Genomic DNA, 15,924 nt, shown 5'->3' with positions numbered 1-15,924 from the left:
TTTTTGGGCTTTTTTTTTTGCCTTAAATCTTGTTTAGGATATATGGTGTCCTAGTGACCTTGATCCAAAGCAGTTAGATTTCATTTATTTATTTTTCATCCAATTACAATTTTGGTCTCTTGTTTGGTTTGTTCTTATCAAACTTCTGTACATGTTAGTGGCAATTGATATTTTTACTTTTTGAGTACATGTTAACCACCAAACTCTTTACTAAAATTAAGTAATTAATTCATTTATACTTCAATAATATAACAATTTTAAAAATAATAAATGTACATGTAATTCATTTTGATAAAATGGGTGAGGTAAAGTTTAGCTACAAAATTAGTTGTTGTCCTACAACTTCACTTAGTGTGCGTTTGGATAATACTTATTTTGAAAAAAAAAAAAAAACCGCGGACATAGACGCAAACGCACTATCCAAACAAACTCTTAATATCTTTTTATTAAAAGTGAATTTTGACAAATTCACTATTGAATTACATAATCTTCTTATATTATCAAATTAAGATGGTACTCCAACCCCCCAACTCCCCTTGCTCTGAGGAAGTCTAGTGGATGGTATCTCTGAACATGGCTCTCACTCTCAACGAAATTTGCTTTTTAAGGAATCAGGGATTCCACTTGGACAACCAGATTGACATCCTTGACTCGGTAAAGCATATCTATCTAAAGCTAGCTGAATTCTTTGCCATATTTGACCTCGAGAAGCCTTGTGCACCTCCACCACCACAGCTCACCTAGTCACCTCCACCACCACAGCTCACCTAGTCACCTCCACCCTCTGATTGGATCAAGATAAACTCGGATGCAGCCATCTCAGAAACTACCCTTGCATTTTTAGCTCGTGAATGTGATCACAAAGGCGATGTCCTCAAAAAGCAGAAGCTGATGCTATCCTTTGGGCTGTTCAACTCGCTTTATCTGAAGGTTGGGACATAATCATCTTTGGGGGAGACTCTAAAATTTTCTTTGACCTGCCTATCATCCCTTGGCTCCCTCTCCGCCTGGTCCATTAGTAGTATTATTACAAATATTTTATGTATAGTAGAATCCTTTAGTAGCTGCTCTTTCCAATGGGCTAAGAGAGATTGTAAGTTGTAACCACGCTTCTCACATAGCTGCCAAACTCTCTCTAACATCTCGTACTCCTTCATGTTTCAATGATCATAGTTTGCCTGTGCTTTAGTTAATGTTTGTAAGGTAGACTGTTGTTCTTAGTCTCTCTTGAATAAAATTGAAGTTTTATAAAATAAAATAAAATAAAAATGTCATCAATCAATTGTTTAAATTGTAAGTTTTTGTAGTTTAAAATTTAGTATAAAAAATAAGTTTATGGGTCATATACTAAATAGCATTCAATTTACACAAAATTTGACATATGTGTCTTAAAAGCGTAAAAAATATGCAATTTAATGGCCCTTAGATAAGAGAAAGGTAGGCTTAATGCCCTTAGACAAGACAAAAGTGGGCTTGTCCCTAGACAAAACAAGGATGGGCTTAAGGCCAAATACAAGACAAGAATGAGTCTAGGCCCAAAATAAAACAAGGATAAGCCTAAGGCCCAAGACGACACAAGGAAGGGCTTAATGCCCCTAGGCAAGACAAAGGTGGGCTTAATGCCCCTAGACAAAACAAGGATGGGCTTAAGGTCCAAGATAAGACAAAGAGAAGACAAGACATGGATGGGTTTATGCCCAAGACACAACAAAGGAAAGACTCAAAAAATGCGTGGTTATATTTTCAAAGTATGTAGAAACATTAATTTTTTCAAAAATTAATTTGTAGCTTTAGGCTACAACCAAGTTTGTAGACAAATTTTGTCTAAGTGAGAGAAAGGGATTGGAATCTACACTATGTTTGAAAGTGTGGAAGGAGATGAGAGTAGAGGTCTAGAGGGTAAGGAGGGGAAAAAGAGGAGAGTAAATGAGAATGAAGGAGAATGGTTACCCATTCACTTTGTATGAATGTTCTAAAATCTAATAGGAGAAAAAGGGGATTAGATATCCTCCCATTTGTTTGTAAATTTTAAAAATCAAGTAGAGAGGAGAGGTGAGGGAAGGTGAATTTCATATAAATTGAAAATTATGATATTTAAAAAAGAAAAGAAAAAGTAAGATGAAACATTTCATAAACACAACATTTATAATAATAAGCTATTATTAGTCCTCTTTATTTTTAAAGAACAAAGTTTGGCTTAAAACATGTTTGAAGTTATCTTGCTCCAACACGTGATGTGACGATTAGACTTTTTTTTAATAATATAGATAAATGTTCTTATAAATTGTCACGTCAGAAAAGATAATTTTAAACATATTTAGTAAGAAAATTTGCTATTTTGAAATGGATAATGTGATTGAACATTTTGCTAGTTGATATGTTCATAATATTTTTACAGCAAATCTTAGGGGCAAATTGTTTCTAATTCTAGTATGAGTCTTTTCCACTCATTAACGAGTAAGTTTTATAATTTCTCTGTCGCTAAAAAAGTAGGGTTTCCTCTTCTCTTAGGCATTAGAATTATTTGTCCCTTTTGTTAAAGGAGATTTTGTTCTCTTAAAGCAACAGGATTGCCTTTTGAGCTTGTGGATTTTTTCTTTTGGGGTTGGGGAAACAGTTTTTTATTTTTTCTCTTTTATTCTTCACGATACTATGGAGGATTTAGCAAACATCTGGAGTAATCTTTCTCTTACCGAGAAGGAAAACACTGGTTTCAAATTATAACAAGACCAGTGATCAAGAGAGTTCATCATTGTAGCAAAGTTCCTAACAACCCCTTTTTTGAACATGGAAGCTATGGCAAGGGCTTTCAAACAACTTTGCGTTCAACAAACGGGTTTAAGATTCGTAACCAAGGTGACCATCAAGTCCTTTTTGTCTTTGACAATTCCAATGACATAGATAGAATTCTTCAAAACCAGCCATGAAGTTTTGACAAACATTTGGTAATGCTGTAAAGGTATGAGAATGATCGTCCAATACGCAGTTTAGTTTTTAATAAAACTCTCTATTGGGTACAAGTCCATGATATTCCTATTAGATATATAAGTAAGAAGGTGGCTGAGGAGATATGTGATACAATATGAGAAGTGCACAAGTTGACTGGTGCAATAGATGAAGAGGGTGGAAATTTTATCAGGGTAAGAGTTACAGTCGATATTTCATTACTACTATGTCGAGGTAAAGTTATAACGATGGAGAATGGAGGAAAGAATTGGGTTTCTTTTAGATAAGAGAGGTTGCCTAATCTTTGTTATTGGTGTGGCCGATTGAACCACGATGACAAAAATTGCATGATATGGATTGAAAGCGAGGGGACTATGTCACCTGAGAAACAACAATTTGGTTCTTACTTGAGGGCTTCCCCCTACTCCTCAACTGGTAAGAATGTTATTTTTGTCCTTGGATACTACGAGAATTTTTGGTTTTGTTTCAAGGAGAGAGCAGTGGATACGGTAGCTCCTCCAGGGGAGGTGATGGTCAGAACTGAAGGCATCCAAGTAGGTATTTTTCAGCCAGATATGGAAATTGAGGTTTTTGGGGGATAAATTGAAATTGAAGAATTTTCAAATTCATAAAATCCTGCTGCTACTTTTGATGAGGAGACAATCATGGACATACCTTTAAAAGCATCCAAGTCAACTTTGAATTCTCCTCCTCCATTTATTTCTGGTAAGGCTTTTAATGATGAATTATTCCTTTTGAAACTATCCGATATTGACCAAGATATCAAGAAATTTGATAAGGAACCTTACGTGAAACAAGGGATATCCATAGGACCATAGCGTTACAATCCACTGATCCAGCTGTGGAGTCTAATCCGGACTTATCGAACCTAGCAAATCGGATTTTGAAAATCCCCCACATGTTGGAGAGGATGCAGGTATCCTCAGTTACGTAACAAATGAGAAGTTCAGAATTGCTCCATCTCCCCTACAAGGGAATTAGAAGCACTGCGTAAGGAAAGAAAACATGGAAAATAAGGGAGTGATTCACTAAGCTCAAGCAAGAGAGCAAAATAACCCTACAAAATGCGGGGGCCTTGAGCCGCGTTTTTTTAGGCCGTGGCTATAAAAAACGCGGCCCAAGATAGACTAAAGCCGCGTTTTATAAAAACGCGGCTTAAAGAAAAACTTAAAGTCGCGTTTTAAATGTGGGGCTATAGAAGGGTTCTGAAGTTGTGTTTTTTTAAGCTATAGCCGCATTTTTGGGGTTGGGGCTATGGCCGCGTTACCTCCGTATTTAATTTTTTTGGCAAACTCTTTTTTTTTTTTTTTTTTTTTTTTGTTTTCCTTAACTGTGGCTGCATTTTTAAAATGCGGCTGTAGCCTACCTAAAGTCGCGTTTTATAGACGCGGCTTTAAATTTGGTCTGAAGCCGCGTTTTAAACACACGGCTTTAGTTTTGGATGGGGCCGCATTTCTTAAACGCGGCCTCAGATTTTGCCTATAGCCGCATGTTAAAGACGCGGCTTTAGGCTTTGTTTATATACTATTGCTTCAGATATTTTCAACCCAAGCCTCTCAAGAGCCCGATCTCAATCCTCACTCTCCAAGCCTCGATCTCCGATCTCAAGCCTCACCCTCATCCTCCATCTCTCCGATCTCAACCCTCACCCTCCATCTCTGATCTCACCCTCACCCTCCATCTCTTCGATCTCAAGCCCTCACCCTTACCTTCCATCTCCGATCTCACCCTCACCCTCCATCTCCGATCTCAAGCCCTCACCCTCACCCTCACCCTCCATCTCCAATCTCAAGCCCTCACACCCCACCGTTATCGCACAGACAAAGTCCGTGTCTCGTGTCTCTCTTTTTGTGAAATCAGAAAAAGCTGAGAGAGACTTAAATCCGATTTTGCAAGGGACGATCTTCTATGGCTTTTGATTTTCATAGCATTTTTTTCCTATAATATACCCATGGCTGACCTCATCTCTCTCGCTTGCATGTGGGTCTCTCATGATGTCAATCTCTTGGGTCACAAGGATTGCTGAGGACTGACTTTGAGTTTTGGAAGACTTTGTTCTCGGTGAGTTTGAAAAAAGTTTAAAATTGGGTCTCTGATTTTGATTAAGTTTTGGAGACTTACAACATGCAACAAAAAATTTTGCAATTGAATATGAATCTATTTAATGAATAAATAAATAAATAAGTAAATCTATTATACTTAGCTATGAACAATTTATACTTGCTATTGATTATTGATCAAAAAGACAATGTTTAAAATCAAGATTAGTAAAGATGTAGTAAACTTTAAAATTTCTCTTCTTTTCCTCTCTTTATTGTTTTATTATTATTATTATTATTATTATTTATTTTTTATTTTTTTTTTATACTTAACCAGTATTTGTTTATGTAGGTATTCTCTCGTCAACTATCAATTTTTCCTGTAAGTTCTCTTTTCTTATGCAGTTGTCATCCTTCATATTTCTTGAAATGATTTTGCATGATTAACGTTTAGAGAATATTTATCTATTAGTTAGCTTGAGCAAGGACTAATGAAATCTAATATTGCTTATAGTTATATTCCAGAAATTTAGATCATAAATTATAAGCTACAAAATTTAAGTTCCTCTGTTTTTTCTCTATAAAAATCAATAAACTTTTCCCTATTGAACATTTAAAACATAGCTAATAAAATCCATAATTTTAGATTTTAAAATATTTCTTCATGTGAATAGAGCTTCAAATTTTGGTAACCAATGTGCACTGAGTTGATTGTTAATTTTTAGTTGTTCTTTCTCATTTTCATTTCGATATGCATGCATAAGCGTTTTGGTGACTTCCAATTGATTTTCCCAAAAAATTGCTTATTAATCATGACCACATACCTTAGTTGCCGTAACCTCTCCTAAATTTTTCATATTGTCGATGGATGATGTGTTTTGTATTTTTCCTTGAACTTAAAACCATTCAGAGCCATTGCTGTTGTAGTATAAGGCCTTGGTACGTTAATTAAGTAGTGCTAAACATCTTTTTAGTGGTTTTGAAATTTAAATAAGTCATTATTGATCTTGAATGTCTTTGCTAATATATTCATTGTCATTAAGTTATAAATTGTTCGTTAAAATATAAGTCCCTCCGTATTTAATGAATGACTTTGAGTGCTAGTATTATTGATTAGTTCGTGATGAACAATTTATACTTGCTATTAATGACATATTTTTTGGTTTTGGTTTTGGTGTTGTGCTTGGAAATGTTGGATTCTGCAACAATTTAGGAACAAAAGTTTTGACTCATTTTGAAAGTTTGGTTTTTGAGGTTGATGTGTTTTTGGGTTTTGCGTTTTGTGGATAGGATTTTGGTTGGTATTAATGTTGCTTTTGGGCTTTGATCTGTTTCTGGGTTTTGCTTTTTATGATGCATTTTGCTAGGGATTCAGTATTGTGCTTGGAAGATTTAACTGCTGCTCCTATCAAAGACCAAAACTTTGACTTGCAGTGAGGTTTTGGTTTTTGGGGTTGATCTGTTTTAGGGGTTTTCTTTCTGTGATTCAGGTTTGTACTGGTTCAAACAGAAATAAAGTTGAGCTACAAGGATCCTTGACTGACGGGAAACCGTTTGTCTGGTTGCTGAGTTTCTGAGAACATTGACTGTAAGAAAATGGAAACCAAGTGTTGATTTTGCTTTATTTTCTCTTGGTTGTTGAAACTAGATCAACTGAGGTTATTAGTGCATTAATGCTTGGTTGAGTGGCAGCTTGTTTAATTGGTTCTGGTCTATGAACAATGGAAAAATTGGCTAATGCAATCTGTTTAAAATGATTATTTGGTGGCAGCATGTTTTTTTTTTTTTTAATTTTTTTTTTTAAATTTTTTTGCATAAAACACCAAAAAAGCCAAGCAAACTCATGGAAAATGGGGTCCACTTTAGGTGACAGATATAGTTCAAAGTTTGACTGTCATTTTCTATTTTAACTATTATTATTTTTGTAATATTGTTGTGCGTAGTTAATTAATTTTAGCTTAAATTATCATATCATTTCATTTTTATTTATTATTATTTTATACAGTTTTAATTTACATGCATATTTCTCATATAAAATAACAGTTGCACACATATATGATCATTTTTAGACATATACCATATTATATTACATCCAACCCACTTTTAATGCTATAAAGTTTTTTTTTTTTTGGGATCAGACCCCCAAAAAGAGATTCTACATTTAACTGCATCTTATATATTTGTAATAAACATTTGTAATCTGAATGGAAAATTCTTTTCTTTTACTTCTTCATAATCTGTATATATTAAGAGGATTCAAAAAGTTAGTTATTGCTTTTTTTCCTGTCAAAAATACCCCTAAATTAATTAACTAACAACTTAAAAATGAGGTTAAAATAGTAAATTAGTAAAAGAAAGTTAGTTATTGTTTTTTTACTGTCAAAAATACCCCTACAAGATTTAGGTAATCCTTTTGTTAAATACTTATTGCATTTGTCCACTGATTTAGATAAATTCACTAACTGTTACATTCAATGTAAGATTACAAAACCGTTTCTAAATTAACATTGGTGCCTTTACATGTTGTTGGCTAGAAAGAATTGTAGTATTCAGGTTTAGCAAATTATAAGACAGCTGAAATTTTGCATGATATAGGTTTATTTTATTTATTTATATTTTTTTTTAGAAATAAATTTTAGATAAGTTAAAATCTAAGATTTTTAAGTTTTTACTTATCTAAAATTTTAAAAGGAGTAACCGAGTTAAAGAACCATGGATTCCGGGTGACTTTCTCATTTTATTTATTTTAAAAAAAGTGATAAGTGATTATCCTAACCAACTTTTATTAAGCCTTCAACGTGTAGGTGTAAGGATTTTTTTTTTAGCTAATATGTGTTTATGAACAGTTAAAACTCTTACATTTTAGATAAGTTTTATTATTATTATTATTATTATTTTAAGAAAGAAATTTTATATAAGCTAAAACTTAAGATTTTTAAGTTGTTACTTATCTAAAATTTTAAAATTTAGTTAAGGAGTAACCGAGTAAGAGAAATTTCTAAACAATTTTAAAAGTTTTATTTTATTAAAAAACTTAAAAAAATAAAAATAAAAGATAAGATAAGGATTAGAAGTTAAGACTAAGAGTACAGCTTGAATTGCCCGATTCAAATGGGAGAAGGTCTGTGTGGTGGTGGAAGTTTGTATTTGTGTAGAAGTTGAGTATTTTAAATTTTAAATAGTTAATGGATGTCTTTCCTATGTGTAAAATAAAAAACAAACTAAATTTCATGTTTATCTTAATCTATAAAAAATAAATAAAAAATTATTGTTTGCTATTTATTCATAGAATATTTAAAGTCCATCTATTACTTCTTTTTTTTTTTTTTTTTTTTTTTTTTCAAATTGTTGCAAATCCTTATAATATGTCACTTTTTGTTGTCTTTTAATTCACTAATGGGAAGCATTGATTTTAATTTTTAATCAAATTTGTATTAACTAGATATGAGTTCAGGAAATAATTTTTCATCACACCCCTAGGTTTTTTTTTTTTTTTTTTTTTTTTTTTAATTTTTTTTATTGGAAAATGTAGTAATCTCAAATTATAATAAATACTCTAAATTAACCCTTACCCAAAAAATAGAAGAGCTCAGAGTCTAGTATAAATTATTGTGTTTGGTGATTGGAAAACGATCTTCTAGAATATAGAAAAAGTAACTAGTGTTTCCGTTGTGGTCACCTAGCTACCTGGGATAGAAAAATAAAAAGTATTCTAAATTTTGTACTGCATGTAACGGAAACAGTACTAGATATCATCGCCCTAAGATGTCCCATGCAACTTTTATTACACCTGTTCAGACTAGATACATACTGCACGTCCTCTACTTCCTAGTTAGACTTATTAGGACCTATGTTGAAGAGCAGCATGTGTTTGGTTGCTTTGAATTGAACTCCATCATAGTTCTTCCAAAGCAACCAAAAGGTTTTAAAGTTTTGTTAGCTTTGGTTGGAAAAGGCCAAATCGGGAAATTAACCTTAAATTTCAAACATTATAATTAGTAGTTTATATTTTCAATCTATATTTTTTACTAGCATCTCGAGTCTAAGAGACTCGATTTAGGGTTTATAAATCGACTTTTTGGGACTCGATTTTCATGGGTTGTTCACGTCTGATGTGGCACTTTTTTCAAGTGGGATCTACCTGGAAATCGAGTCTCTAAGACTCAATTTCTAACCCAAAAATAATAATTATTAATGACCCAAAATGCAGAAAAAGCAAAAACGCGGAAAGAAAGAAAGAGAGAGAGAAGAAGAAGAAATGGAGATGCAAGCTCAACCCGACCCAGGCGTGCAAGACCAGGCCGTAGTGTGACCCAGGTCGTTGCGCAACCCAGGCCGTAGTGCGAACTAGGTCGCCGTGCGACCCAGGTTGCCACGCGACCTAGGTCGCCACGCAACCCAGGCCTCTCTAACTACAACCCTTTTTCTTTTTTTTTTTTTTTTTTTTTTTTTTTTTTTTTTTTTTTCTGATGAACACATATTCTTCTCTGATGAACACATATTTTTAGGAATTGCTGTTGTCGTTGTGGATTTCTTTTTTTCTTTTTCTTTTTAAATGTAAATCGAGTCTTAGAGACTCGATTTTCAGGTAGATGCCATGTGGAAAAAGTGCCACATCAGACGTGAACAACCCATGAAAATCGAGTCCCAAAAACTCGATTTATAGACCCTAAATCGAGTCTCTTAGACTCAAGATGCTAGTAAAAAATATAGTTTGAAAACTTAAACTACTAATTATAATGTTTGAAACTTAAGGTTAATTTCCATTTTTCTCCGTTTGAAAATTGAAAAGAAATCAAAAAAATAAAAGAGTCCAATGTGACAAAGATAAACAAAAAGTGTGGTCGCCTTAACTCTAGGGCCTCACAACCAACTGTTGAGTGGATTCCTACCATACTTCACCACTAACATTGGTCAGCTTTTGTTTAGTAACATTTTTTCTGTTGTTGTGCTACTTATTTGCTCCTACACATCACTAATTAAGTCTTACACCATTAATCAACTAATAATTCTTTATTGTTAATTTATTATTATTGTGCATTTCCTGCCCATTGTCCTTTTCCTTGTCCTTGTTTTTATATTTTATTCTAAAGATAGATATTGTTACATGCTAGTGTACATTTATCTAGCAACTTACAATAATAAAGTTTTATTTAGTTTAACTGGTAAAGATTTTTGTAGTCAAATAAATAATCTAACGTGTAAACTTTCCTAATGCTAAAAATTAATTAGTATATTAGCGTGATAATAAATATTAATTATCATAGAGTGGACACGATCGATATGTTAAAATTGTATTATATCTATAATAATTAATAATAATAGATTAAAAAAAAAAAACGCATCTTACTAGGGTCAATTATATGCCCTTTGTTTGAGATATGAGTGATCATATCTAGTTTAGAAAATCTATGATCTTTGCCATTATGGATCTTTCTCTCCCTCCACCAATTTTGCCTTTCGGTCTTCCCAAAATCACTAGAGATTCTCTCAACTGTATTGTTTTCTATTTTTTAGTTGAATTAAAATTTGTTGCTTTTTAGCTGCAAAGTAAACCCCACTCAACAAAGTCTTGGCATATTGTTATAACAATTGAATTATTATAATAAAAATATTCTTACAATGACATCCATTATTTTCAAAGTTCATCTTTTGGTTAAGAGCTTAAGATACAACATTCAGAATAGTTATCCCTGCCCACATTCTCTTTCCAGAATTTGTGCCATGTATTAAATTACTTCGAGTGTGGTCATAAGGATAAGTTGTTGTTGCAAAGGCATTCTTGCAATCCAAGATAGAAAATTTCTTATCTAATTTCTATTCAAAGATCAATATCTGGTTTAGTGGGGAAAGAATCCCAACAAGACACTAATGTCTTTCTTCATTTATGCAGGTGTCTGCCAACATGATAATATAACTGAACGAGATAAGCCAATTATCAAGCAAACCCTCTTTTCTTCATACAACACCTTGTTGGCTCCAAAGGTAAAAGCTGCAAACAGTAGTTATGTCTCATTTCTTTTACTCTTTAAAAGTTCCTTAACTACCAATTATTTTATACCAGACTTGTAGCTCTCAGCCACACATTTGAATCTTATTCAAGCACATGAAGTTTCTCATCAATTGCCTTAGCCCTGTGGGAAAAGCTCAGGAATAGTGATGCGGCTAGGACTATAAAAAGGGATGTCATAGAGAGGAACATGCATTAGGGTGAAATTAAGCTGTGTGAAGATCTAAAGAAAAAAAAAAACAGTGCTTTGTTAAGAGTGGAGATCTTGTTGCGATCTTGGCTTCACTGGGTTTCTAGAGAGGTATTATTGGATTTTTCAAATTAATTGTGAACTTCAGTTTTGGACATAAACTTACGCATTGCATTCTCTATTTAGAGGGTTTTCAATTGTGCATGATTAATTTTCTTGCTGCTATTGTGGGGTTTTTTTGAGCCAATATATGGTGCTGTATGTTGTTACTCATATGAAAATGTTGATAAGGATAGGATTGCATGATTACTGACAACTTCGTTGGCTGTTTAAGTTGTAGCTTTTTAGACCATGTCTTCCAAGTGTTAGATTATTGTGTAAATAGGTACATTAGCACAGTTAAGAGGATCAAGCACTAACTATTGCAAAATAATTATTGTATTGTGCTTACTTAAAGGGACATTATGATTAATGTGTTGTGTTTACTTAGATACACTACTTTGGTTAATCTCTCTTTGTGAAAGCTGGTAAATAAATTCGCAATTTAAAACAACACATGCCTCATACAAAGAAAATAGTAGAGCTCCCCACTTTAAGGAACCCACCAAAGGAATATAGAGAATTAGAAGAAAAAAAAAACTCAACATCTATCCTAATCCATTTAAATATAGGAGTTAAACAACACATGCCTCATTTTTAAAGCCAAATGCTAATTTAAATTTAAAATATACTATCAATTCATACAAAAGTAGGGTTATATTTCCACTTTATATAGAGAAAATGGTAGAACTGCTCACTACTCCTAGTAAACTATCAAAAGATGCAAAAGCAAGAGGCTTACCACGATGAAATTTCTTCGAAGGATAAAAGTTAAACAGTAAATCTGTAAAGGTCTCCTTTTAATAGACCAAATGCATATTCAAATTCAAAATAACAATTCATACATAACCTAGGACTTCAATAGGATCAATTTGAAACAAAACTCCAAGTAATAATTACTTACTTTCTCAAGAAAAAAAAAATCAAATCAAATACTTGACCAAATATTTAAAACACAATGACCAAGACCCATGCAAGACTTAGGAACTGGGAAAGAGACTTTAAAAATCAAATAAGCATAATTAGAAGAAGAGAATTCATAATCTTTTAATTTTTTAAATGCTTTCTACCGGTCCAGGAAGTTTGTAGTAAAATTACCATAACTATTTGTAAAAAAAGTCCAAATTGCTAGTTTTTTTATGCATTAGAAACTAGAGACACAGAGCTATTCAATGATTTTTTGCTCAGAGGCTAATTATTTTAGAATTAACCCATATTTGATATTGACTCTACCCAAAAATTTGGTTGAAATTCTGTAAGGATTTCACCAGATTAATGTTTGAATTTTGCAATGTTATTTCATTTTTCAAGGGACACTTTGGTATCTCTCTTTCCTAAGCAAAGACCAGTTTTTGAGTTGGGAATGCAGTCTCATTTCATAAGGGACCATCTGTTACTTGAATTCCACAATTAGTTGGACAAAGAATTCTACGTTACCTACATCAATTAGTTGGGATCATGATAAGTTGAATTTACTTGAATTCCACAATTAATGTAAGACTTTGGTTCACTATTTCTAGGAATCATGACATTTGTGGCTCTATACTATAAGCAGGAGTACAACTTACCAGTACGGGATAAGAATAATAATCAATGACTCTTTAAAGTGGTCCAAGACCGACCACAATTGAAAATTTGAACTTGAGTCATGTTGTTGGCTCAAAAGATGGGAAATATATTTAAAATCAGAGCATATTGATTATAAAGAGTAGTTGTTGGTATCAGCAGAAAATCCAATTTCATATCCAAGACAGGGATCATAAATATATAATAGCATGCAACAGTTGTCCAATGTGTAAATCTGTCTGTTTCCTTAAGAAGTTGCTTCTTTTATGCACCGCACATGCATAGCCATATATAATTTCCACTAGCACATTCGCCCATATCCTTCCTTTCAAACAAAATAAATATTTGTGGAAGTGGTACGGGTTTTCTAAATGACAATGGCAATTGCAGGCTTGGTAGGTCAATAATTTTTTCTTTTGGTTAAATTTTCTATACTCCAAAAATATTCCTAACATGGTATGTCAAGGGTAGCTTTGGGACACAAAATTTTGAGACTAAAGAAGGATCACATAGTGTATTTATCCATGAAAAACCTTTTCTATTAAACCATTTAGATTGTTGTAAATTTATCAAATATATTATATAACTAACCCTATTGTTCAGTAGTCTCACCAAGACTTGTCTAGCTGGCATAAAGAGTACATAAGACAGTATTTAAGCAAGTCGAACTTATTCTTTAGGCAAGGCAATATACAGAAGGTTCTATTCTAATTCAATAATTAATGACTTTAACTCTCTAAAAGAGTGTAGGTTACAATTTTGAATAAAAATACTTAACTTTTATATTATTGTTTGTTTTTTAGTATAGATACCAAATATTTTTGTCAGTCTTGTCTCATGATCATTTACATTTCATAAATACACTTTTTGTAGTACATATTGAGTTATAAAATACTTAACTTGTATATTACTTTTGAGAAGAACTTAACTTGTATATTGAATTGTGTTGACTTTACAATGCTAATTTAGACTATTGTACATAGCATGGATATAATTAATATACAGAGGAAAAAAAAATATAATTATCTCATATTTTTTATTCACCCTCCCAATAGATAAATTTATGACTCTATCACTCCTCACACTTGTCAAGTGCATAGGATGTTGATCAAATGTAAACCTATTACATGCTAGCTCATAAGAGGTTCACTGAGGCTGGAGATAACATGCCAAGCCTCTTTCATCAATCTTGAACTGCTAGAGCTTACTAAAGATTGATGAGCTTAGCTTACGAATTTGTGGTTTTGTTATGCTTTTTCTTTGGAAAAGTCATGTGCAGATGAGAGAAATAGCAAGTTTTAGGTTCTTTTGGAGTTTCAGCCAGAGCTCCTCCAAGCTTTAGTCAAAACTCTAATACAAATAGGGCTGCTTTTTGCTTTCACAATGTGTTGAAAAGTTATGGTAAAAAAAAAAAAACAAAAAAAACAAAACAGCAAGAGACTTCTTCCATGAAGTAGCAGCAAGAGACTTGTTAGTGAAAAATGGGTTATTTATATCCTTTTTTAAATTCGTTACAATCCTATAGTGTAATGGATTTTAATTTTAATCTTTTATTGCTGAATAAAAAAAATGGTCTCCGGCGTGGATTCATCAACTCCACGCCATGTCATAGTAAGGGTTATACTAAGTCTATCACCAAAGCTTTGATGAGTTATTGTTTGTTTGGTTAGCTTTTATAGTCTGGTTGGTTGGAATCGTTGGATGAGTGGAAAAGTGAGAGAATAGAAAATGGAGAGAGAATAGAAAAGTGCCAGGATAAAAAAGATTTAGTTTTTCTCATATGTGTTTGGTTGGTTGGGAGGGTAGAATAGTGGAAGGCAGAAAATCTCTTTTGTTTGGTTGAGAAAAAAAATTGTTAGGATAGAAAATAGAGTTGGTATAAATTAACCATTATTAAAAAAGAAAAGACGAGTATGCTTAGTTGCATATTTTGATCGTAGCATAATATTCGAAATAGCTGACTGCTGCGTTTATATTTTTGCAGTGCCATTATGGACATAAACTGTGGTCTACCTGTAAATCAAGGGTACAAAACCGATGCCCCACTTGTAGACAAGGCACCCCTAGAAGCATTCGGGATAGCCATAGGAAGTTAGAGACAATCATGTGTGATGCTCGCTGCATCTTTTTTGTGTCAAATGGACTTTAAACTTTTTCCTCCATTTTGTTGCTGTTTTGAACTGCATATTCCTCAAAGATTGATAATTTTCCCGTATTCGTTAAAGATATTGATTTGTGACAGGTTTGAGACAATTCTAGCTTGATATTTCTTTGAAATTTCGGCTTGTTATTTTGTTGCATGCAACAAGCTAGAATTTTGATTGTGTGACAAGTTTTTTATAGTAGCGTTTGTAAAACTTATAGTAGCGATTGTAAATGCTTTTGCCATCTGGCCTAGAAAGGAAAAAAAAAAACAAAAAAAACAAAAACTATAGCCGTGTTTTTAAAATGAGGCTATAGAAAAATTCTAAACAGGAATTCAGGGGGTTGTGGCTGCGTTTAAAATGTGGCTATAGGTGATAGATATAGCTACATTTAAAAAACGCGGCTAAAATATGTCTTTGAGGCTGTCAACAAGGGGGTATGGCCGCACTTTTTAAACCCGGCCTAAGACTAGGACCTAAAATCGCGTTTTAAACATGGCCTAAGGTGAAAGCTATAGCCACGTTTAAAACGCAGCCTAAGGTTTTGGTCTTAGGCCATGTTTTAAATGTGGCCTAAGGTTAAAGCTGTAGCCGCGTTTAAAACGTGGCCTAAGACCAGAACTTTAGGTCGCGTTTTAAACATGGCTACAACTTTCACCTTAGGCCACGTTTTAAATGGGGCTATAGGTCCTGGTCTTGGGTTGCGTTTGAAAAAGTGCGGCCATAGGCCCATCAATCCTATAGTCATAGGTTTTAGGCCACATTAAAAAACGCGACTATAGGCCAAATCGTGCTATAGCCACGTTTTTCAGACCTATAGCCGCGTTTTAAAAACGTGGCCATAGAACCTTTTTTTTGTTGTTGTGTAAAGTTACGTGATCTCACCTGCTTTACCTTAGAAAAAGAGTA

At 33.1% G+C, this 15,924-nt stretch overlaps 1 long non-coding RNA gene across 2 annotated transcripts; it reads left to right on the top strand.

The window, feature by feature from the left end:
- The first annotated feature begins 4,491 nt into the window (after nt 1–4,491).
- Nucleotides 4,492–15,124, top strand: LOC126728049 (uncharacterized). Of its 2 annotated transcripts, XR_007656400.1 has the most exons (6): nt 4,492–5,028; nt 5,359–5,388; nt 6,497–6,594; nt 10,900–10,991; nt 11,071–11,317; nt 14,856–15,124. It is a non-coding gene; the product is annotated as an uncharacterized LOC126728049 (long non-coding RNA). The 2 variants fall into 2 exon arrangements; XR_007656399.1 differs by lacking the exons at nt 4,492–5,028; nt 5,359–5,388; nt 6,497–6,594 and having other exon boundaries at nt 10,654–10,991.
- The last annotated feature ends 800 nt before the right edge of the window (nt 15,125–15,924 follow it).

The sequence above is a fragment of the Quercus robur genome, chromosome 1, assembly GCF_932294415.1.
Source record: "Quercus robur chromosome 1, dhQueRobu3.1, whole genome shotgun sequence".
NCBI classification, from domain to species: domain Eukaryota; kingdom Viridiplantae; phylum Streptophyta; class Magnoliopsida; order Fagales; family Fagaceae; genus Quercus; species Quercus robur.
The sequence above is the reverse complement of the archived record's forward strand: the minus strand, read 5'-3'. Positions and strand labels throughout refer to the sequence as shown.